The 9,195-nt window shown below is 33.2% G+C and overlaps 1 long non-coding RNA gene across 1 annotated transcript; it reads left to right on the top strand.

Moving 5' to 3' along the window:
- Nucleotides 1-4,404: 4,404 nt before the first annotated feature.
- Nucleotides 4,405-8,415, top strand: LOC306669993. Its single transcript, XR_013766282.1, has 2 exons — nt 4,405-4,488; nt 7,455-8,415. It is a non-coding gene; the product is annotated as an uncharacterized lncRNA (long non-coding RNA).
- Nucleotides 8,416-9,195: the final 780 nt, after the last annotated feature.

Genomic DNA, 9,195 nt, shown 5'->3' with positions numbered 1-9,195 from the left:
GGGAGGGAGGACTAGGTAGAAAAACAGAAGGCAAGAGTAAAGGACTCAGAGCTGAATTTTTCAATATAATGTAGTATAGCTATAATGTTAATAGAATGGAAGCAAATTTATCTACCACCTAATGTCAACTCCTCAGTAAGAATTTTAAGAACAACTTGAAGGGGGAAATCCATCCCTCCAAGAATCCAAGAAATTGAACAACCTTTTTTTTTTTTTGGTCCAGGTTCATGGCCATCTTGTTTGAATATTAAACAAAAGGATCTGACACTCTTGTTGAAAATTATCCAATCCTATAACCAAGTATAACATTCCAAATGAAACTCTAGGTAAGAATATTTCAGAAATTCTTTGTGTTAGTCATTTTTTCATCACTGTCTCAAAATGCACAAGATAATCAACTCAAAAGAAGGAAAGGTTTACTTTCAATCATGGTTTCAGAGGTTTTGGTCCATGGTCTGTTGGTTCTGCTGCTTTGGGACCTGTGATGAGACAGAATATCGTGGCGGGAACACCTGGCAGGGGAAGGCCTGTTCACCTCACCACAGCCAGAAAGCGAAAGGTGAGATCAGGAAGAGGCCAGGGTCCCATTTCCCCTTAAGACCCAAGAGACCTAACTTCTTTCTACTAGTTCTGCATCCTCCCTATAGTGCCACAGACCGGGGACCAAGCATTTGGGTGATACCCCAAATCCAAATTAGAGCACGATCACACACAAATTCTCCCAAATGTTGACTAATGACTGGGTGATAGTTGTTCTACCTCAAAAGATTCTATATTTTGTCTATATTACAAACACTTTGGAGATAGAAATAATCCACTAACGATTGAGAAAACATGCAATGATTACCAGCATTTTTATGTATTTTTCAGTTCACATAAAAAAAGACTGTATGTCAGCAATAATGTATTTCACATTAAGATCTTACAGAAAAATTTTATAACTATTCATGTTACCAAAGTTTATATGGAAAAGAGAAAAATATTGACATACTGTGACTGATCTCCTAATATACATGATTCGCTTTTTGGCAAGACTGTGTCTGGCTTTGAGAAGATTAAGAAACTTTGTGAGTGAGATAATGGTGATTTCTTGTGTTTTGTATAAAGTAGAGCAGCACTTTATAGCATCACGGAAGATGTTTGTACAGATTATGAATACTGGCAACATCATATGACACATTGTAGGGATAGAATACAAAACAAAATTTGAAAAATTGTAAAAGAATCATTTGGATAACAGTAAATGTAAAATATGACTTATTTTCCTACTGTATGCCAAGTAGAGTAGATAACAATTATTGTTAAACTTGTGGATGATAGAAATATGTAAATTTTGATATGTGAATTCTTTAGGTGGAATTTTTACATGTAAATTACATAATTAAGATTATTATAAATTCATGTGGACTAAATTACTAAAAAATTAATAAAGCAAAAATAATTTGAGGGGCCATGGATATGATGTATATGTATAAAAACTGTAACAGATTCCACAAAGACCCTTTACTCCATGATCTACAAATTATTTAAACTTGAGAGTTTAAGTTCAAGAGGCCTATTGTATTATTGTGAGTATAGTTAATAACAATATATTCTATTCTTGAAAATTAGTAGCATATTTTAAGTGTTTTCATCACAAAAATAATATACACTTAACACAAATTAATTTGCTTGATTTAGCCATTTTATAACACATTCATATTTCAAAATATGCTGTACATGTCTAATGTATGCCATTTTGTTAAAATTTTTTTTGAAATTTCATGCCAATATAGTCCAATTATATCCTGAAAAATAAAGACCATTGTTTAGTAGAGTAAGAAATATTTTCCCTCACTAGTAAATTTATGTTCAACTTTATCAATATTGGCTTCCAGTGGAGCATGGTTTCTGAAACTGAAAAATTATTAAACATAATTTAAGGTCTACAGTATTATAATTATTTTTAATAACTAATCAACTACTTTTTAAAACTTTAAAAACTTATTTTTTGGTTGTAGATGGACATAATAACTTTATTTTATCTATTTATTTTTATGTGGTGCTGAGAATTGAACCCAGTGCCTCATGCATGCTAGGTAAGTTCTCTGCCATTGAGCTATACCCCCAGCCCATCAACTACTTTTTGACTTCAGTGAAACATTGGATTGGACTTAAGACACATTTATGAAATATAAAAAATAAAAAATCTTTGTCAAGTGTGATTGGGAAGTTGATTGATAACATTATATCATTAAAAGCTAAATTAGAAACAAAGTGCTTTGCACTCTTTGGAATTGAGTGACTTAAAGCTAACTAAATATATAGCAACATTAACGATATGGATCTCTAAAGCATAGTAGCATGCACTATTAATACAATAATATCTAGATAATAATATATAATAATGTAATTATTGTTATTAATACTCAATATGATACTATGATTATTTTCTAATGTTTTCAATATTAAAAGGTTGTTATGGCCTTTTGGGAGTTCTAGATCCCCTTTTGGGCAAAGTTTTTCTATAAGAGTTCAGAGAGTAAGAACTTTGGACTTTGTGGGAGTACGGTCTCTATTGCAAACACTAAACTCTTCTGCTGTAGTGCAGAAGTAGATACAAAATACATAAGCAAAAAAGTGTGTTTGTGCTCTAATATAAATTATTTATAGATATTTGAATTTTATATAATTTTTATGTTAGGTGGTATTATTTCAATATTTTTCTAACCATTTAAAATGTAAAAATGATTCAAAACTTGGTTGTACAAAAACAGGTTGAGGGTAAAACTCAACTTGCAAGTCATTATTAGCTGACAACTGTTGTAGATAACATATATACCTTGAAAAATGGCAGAAAAGAATAATTGCAATTACATGAAATTTGCAACTGAAATTGGCCAATCTTCTACCTATAATTCCATATACTTACCAGGCTCTTATTTATGTCCAACTGTATCAATATGGCTTCCAGTGGATCATGGTTTCTCAAATTGAAAAATAATTAAACATAACTTAAGGTCTATAGTGTCCTAAGATATAATTGTCTAACCCAGTGACCGTTTCTATAGAATGAGATCCAGTACACCTATAAACTGTCTGTGACTTATTACTGTGCAACTTACAACTTAAAATTTTGAACTCTAAGCTGGTGTGAAAGAAATATGCATTCAGTAGAACCACACTTCAAATTTTAAATTTTGATCTTTTCCTGTATTAGTGATAGGCTGTATAATACTCTGGTGATGCTGAGCAGGGGTGACTCTGTAGCTCCAGGTCAACCATGTGATCGTGAGGTAAATCAACTGGTACCTTATGGAGTGCTATGCCACCAAGTTAGGATGTTCTGCAGAATAGGTGTGTGAAATGCATTTTCAGTCTGTGCTATTTTCAACTTACAATGGGTTTGTCAAGGTGCAACCTCATTGTAAGTTGAGAAGCATCTCTACGTATTGCAATACCTGTAACACATTTATTTGCCATGGAACCATGTTATTTTATTGAGATTATTGTTTTGTTAGTTATTTCAAATTAGCTGATGCCCTTAATTGCTTATAATTTTGCATTTTGTATTATTTAATGTTCATGAACGTGATTTGTGATTTTACAAAGAATGACTTTATATTTATTGTAACTGTTCTTACTGAGAAGTAAATACTATACTAACTTAAAGACTTTTACACAAGGAATAGCTGCCTTTTTCTGATTTGTAGAGTCACCCTGTGGACTAGTGGAAGCCAGTTCTGTTGATAGGGGTGGAGATCCACTCACTCTCACAATCCTGGGGGAAAGGAATTCAAAGATGAACAAGGCTTGGCTCCTGTCTTTCAGGAGCTTCTAGCCTTGCGTGAAGCTAGCTGTTTGGAGCCAGGCATTTATTGCAAAGCAATACTTCCTGTTATTGTTCTTTCCAAGTTGTGTGGCTGTGGCTTCATGCCCAGAATTTTACCCTAAAACAAAAACAGCCACGTAAAGCCTACCCTACCTTACGGCAATGAAGCAGAAGACAATGAAAAATGGAAAGCACTCAGTATGCACAGTATGCTGTTATGTACACGATGTTACATTGTGTGAGGTTTTTTTTTTTTTAAGCAAACATGAGGATTCACTAGGATATTTGGAGGTTTTTTTTTTTTTTTTTTTTTTTCTCTTCATATCTTTAACAGCACACAGGTAGACTCAAAAAGCTACACATCTACACATACATTTCTGGGAGTAGCCTTAGGCCTTAAGGACAAATATTAGGCCAACAACCTGTTATTTTTGACAGAACCCGTCAACTCCATAATCAACAAAAACATGTAATCTGAAGATGTCTTCAGGAATCACAATAAATTTCTCAAAGCCAAACTTATTGGCTTTTAGATAAAGATACAAAACTCTCTAGAACTGTACCCAAACAAAACTTTTTTTTTTTTAAGATATAAACTTTGAAACACATGGAGGCTGTTTGAAGATAAAAGAAGAGCTGTTTACAAGCCAGGGATGAAAGTGTGTGAAGGACCACAAGTATTTTGCAATAGACATCTGGAGATCTCATTAGAATTTGAAAGCACCTTGAAGAGAAGAAGTTCTTTAAAGTAAGGTTTGGCTGAACTTGAGTGGGGTGAGTCACACCTGGAAGCAAGGATCTGAGGCAGATCCTTGCTGAAGAAGATCCTTGCTGGAAGGGTGGTGTTGTAGACTGATAGGAGTCAGTACTGCCCACCAATCTAGTTATTGGTTCTTGTTAAAACCTTTTGAAAGTATGAATATGGGAATGCAATCACCCCTTGTAAATTTTTTTACATACCCCTGAACATGTGAAAGTTTTTTTTTTTTTTTTTCTTGGTAAGGGTTGTATGTTCCAGAATCAGAAAGACAAACAGGTCACTGTTAGAATATTTGATCTGAGAACTCTTTATTGGTTTGTGGGATATCTTAGCTCCACCCTAGGTAAATTCCTTTTCTGTATCTGATGGACTTATTGACTCTTAACAGGAATAAAGGTGCAGTTTTACTAAGCATTATAGATGTCATTTTGGCTTCTTTCTGCAAATTGCATAAGCTATCCTTAAAATATCATCTTCTATAAAAATTCCATGTAATTAAAAAAGATGCTGATATAAAACTAACAGAAGTAAATAAAATAAAATTAATAAAGCAACATTCAAAATCTGTTCTTCAAAATAGTGACTAAATTAAGTAACCACTGACATGATTTATTTTATTTTATTTTATTTTATTATTTTAGGGAAGGATGCTGGAGATTGAACTCACGTCTTACACATGTTAGACAAGTGCTATACCACTAAGCTATAATCCCAGTTCCTTGACATGACTTATTAAAAAACTTGTTCTAATTGATAAAAGAGAAAATATTGATATGCAAATTATCATTGATAACAAAAATGAATTTAAAATAATTTTTATATTTTTATTCCTAGATTATATTAATAAGTGATTAAGTTAAGTGATAAAGGAAAAATTGATGTAAATACACCCAAGTATTAAGGAATATAAGTTGATTGTTAAAAGAGGCAAATATAGAAAAAGCTATTATGCAATTTAAAAACTGATAGTTGTTATTGAATATTTATATAACTAAAATTTCAAATTTCTAAAATTTCCAAAAATGTGTTATTTGGAAGATACATTTTTATAAAATATGTTTCCTGATTTATTTAATAGGATAAATCTAGTTTTAAGTTCAAATGTGAAAATATGATCAAATTGTAAAAGAATGTAAAAAGACACTTAAGGTAAATATTAAATATTAAAGATAAAATATTAAAGATAAAATAAGCTATACAGCAGCTAAATAATATGCTTTAATTAAGTAGGGATGCTTCTGGATCACAAAAGAACAACTTGTTAGGTTAACAAGAAAGAAAACAAAAACCCATAAATTTAGCTCAATTGTTCCAGGAAGATATTTGATAAATTTTTTCATCCTTTCCTGATTAAGTTAACAAAGTATACAAAGAGATTTTTTAAAGTATCCATGTAAAATGGGGAGACATTACAGTCAATTTAGAATTACTAAAATTGTTTCCTTCAACCAAGAGTAAGATGAGCATGCCTGATCACCACTGCTATTTAACATTACACTTGAGATGGTGTCAATAGCTATTTGAGATGAAAACAGAATCAGGGATAAAAAATATGGATGAAAATATTTTAGGAATAATATTCTTATTAAAAATGCACATATAAATTGAGAAAAGTTGAAAAATCTATGAAAAAGCTTAGCTATTAGAATTAATTAATAAATTTAGTAAATATTTGAGATTTAAGATAAAGTCCTTAAAATGCTGCACATTGTAAGGGATCCCACAAAAACCATGCCACACACGAGAAATCACATAAGGAAGTTTATTAAGCAAACAAAGTGTCTCCCTGCAGGGTAAGGGAGAAAATGAGAGGAAAAGAAAGGGAATGAGAAAGGGTGCGCACTAGAGAGAGTGTGAAAGCCAGGAGGATAGAGAAAGTGAGTAGGAGAGAGAGAAGCATGAGAAAAGATGGCGGAGTAGTTACCGTGAAGCAGTTGAATTCTGTTGGGCTAACAGGGGACCAATAACAGAGAAGGATACTTGCAAGCTGACTGATGGACCAATAGCTAGCTAGGATGTTCACAGACTGACAGTAGTTGGGAGGCGGGGAAATGGTTGCAATGGAAAGGGTGGGGGAGCAGCTTTGTACATTACACACATAAATTACTATTTAGCTCTTACTAATTTTCTTATGTGAAGATAAAAATATATAGTAATTAATCTTATAACCTAAGAGATTTATTCAAAGAAATCTATAAGCCACAATGAGGAAAAACCATTAAGAGTCTAAATTGATGGTTTCAAGGTCAGGTGGCTCAGGTGGCCTACAGTTCTACCTCTTTGTGCCCACTTACAGCTCACCTCAGACTTTCTTTTCCTTTCAATTGAGTTCCTAGAAATTGGCATTTTTTGATTCTGGGGTTCCTGTCATAAGTTAAAAATTTTGGATCACATCTAGCTAAAACTCCTTGGTAATGTCAAGAAATATTCTTTTCTTTTTTTCCTCTCTCTCTTTCTTTCTCTCTCTCTCTCTCTCTCTCTCTCTCTCTCTCTCTCTCTCTCTCTCTCTCTCTCTCTTTCTTTCTCTCTCTCCCTTCCTTGTTGCTTTCTTCTCTGAAGAAAAATAGTAAGGATCTGGTTCTTAAGCCTCTACAGCCCTTTTGGGTTATAGGCTATGGGAAGATGGTAAGTTCTATTATAAAGAAAGTCATAAAGAAAAACATGGTTCTTATTGGACTTACTAAAAAGGGTAAAAACACCAACTTTTTTTCTTGATATATAAAAATAATTTAATACTAATTAAAGTCAATGTGAAAAAATTAAAGCAAATTTGCAAAAGAATGCTTTAAAAGGAGACAGCCACGCTTGATTTGCTACTTATGATTTTAACATATTTTACAAAGTGACAAAGTGACAATTGTTAAAACTTCGTGTTGTTTTCAGCTTGTACGTGTAAAGAGCCTTGAAGTTGTGATCACAGTCTTAAAAACTAACATACAAATAACAAAATGGCAGAACAAACTGAAAATCAATGGCTTTTCTTTGACCATTAGAAAACAGGTCACAGGGCAAAGTGCCACACCCTAACCTGGCCCGAGGTGGATTCAGAGTCACCGCTGAGGTTGTGCTGATTTTGCCAAATGATCAGTGAGAAGTCCTGAGGACCCATGGATGGGCGTCAGCTCCAAGAGCCCACCCTGGTTCTCACACTGAAAAGCCAAGAAAAGTCCCTCATGGCTCTGGCAGGGGGAAGGGAAGAGAAAGCTTGTGAAATGTCCCATAGCATTCCCCATAACAAGGCCTCGGTTCCAGGGCAAAAGATGTACTTCTACTTACCTGGAAGAAAAAGGCCCCTTTAGACATTATCACATAAAAAAAGGAAAAAGGTTAAAAAAAAAAAGCTTATGTACATGTACATCATAGTTTAATCACAGTGACCCGCTGAGACTGATTTAACTGTAAGAGTGTGGCGCCTCTTCTCCTTTCCCATACTTTGCTGCCATATCTTCAGGGCTCCAGAAAAAAAAAAAAAAAGTATGTTAGTATAGAGTAAACTGTAAGACACAGACTCAGTTTGAGGAAGAGTTCTGCGGAAGCCCAGAGACAACAGAAATATCAAAAAAAGGGAACACTAGAAGAATTTGAAGGCTCTTGTACCTATGGCTAGGAAAATTATCCATGGCCAACTCTGAGCAGAAGAATGTAAGACTTCACACTGAAGGACTGTTTACCTCTCCTGCTGTTACCCAATACCTCAAGTCTGACTTTCAACAAAATGTTATGAGGCATGCTAAAGGCAAGAAAAAATACAAAGTACTATGTGGAGACAAAGGAAGTATGCAGTCTTCAGAACCAGACTCAGAGATGACTCAGAGATATTTGGAATTAAGAGACTAATCTTTTTTTTTTTAAAAAACTGTGATTAATAAGTCATGTGCTGTAATGGAGAAAATAGGCAACCTGCAAAAACAGATGTGTAATGCAGGTGGGAAGATGGAAACCAAAAAAGGAAAAAAGAAGAAATGTTATCAATAATGTATTTAAATATCAGATTTAAACATCTGAGGAAAGAATGAGTGAGTGGGAAGATAAGGTCGTAGAAACTTCTCAAATGAATGAAAAGAGAAAAAAAGAATGGAAAACAAAACAAAAACTACGTAAAGCCAGTAGAAAATCAAAGAGTAAATCTTGAAAGAAGTCAGTGAAAAAGAACATGCACATAGCAAGAAACAAGGATAAGAATTACACTCTTATCAGAAAGCACACACATTTGAAGACAGTTGAGTGAAGCATTTAATGTGTTGAGAGGAAAAAAGCTTATCAACCTAGAATTCTATATCCAGCAAAATTATTCTTCAAAAGTGAAGAGGAAGTAAAGATGTTCTCAGGCTAACAAAAAACTGGGATAACTAATTGCAAGAAAGCATACAAACTTTTCTTGGAAAAAAATAAACTATATAGGTTCATGCAATCTCAGTTAAAATCTTAGAAAATAATGTTTTAAATGCTAAAAGAATGAATTCTAAACTTCAGAAAGACAGTCCACTGAGAATATTGAAGAATATTGAATATTGAATATTGAAGAATCAGGCCAAAGGTTGATCACTCATGCCATCAGTTTCTTTTTTTTTTCTTTTTTTCTTTTATAAAATTAATTATGCCATCCAATTTCAAGATGACTCTG

The sequence above is a fragment of the Sciurus vulgaris genome, assembly GCF_902686455.1.
Source record: "Sciurus vulgaris genome assembly, chromosome: 9".
In the NCBI taxonomy this organism is placed as follows: Eukaryota; Metazoa; Chordata; class Mammalia; order Rodentia; family Sciuridae; genus Sciurus; species Sciurus vulgaris.
Note: the sequence above shows the minus strand (reverse complement) of the source record. Positions and strands in the feature narration are given on the sequence as shown.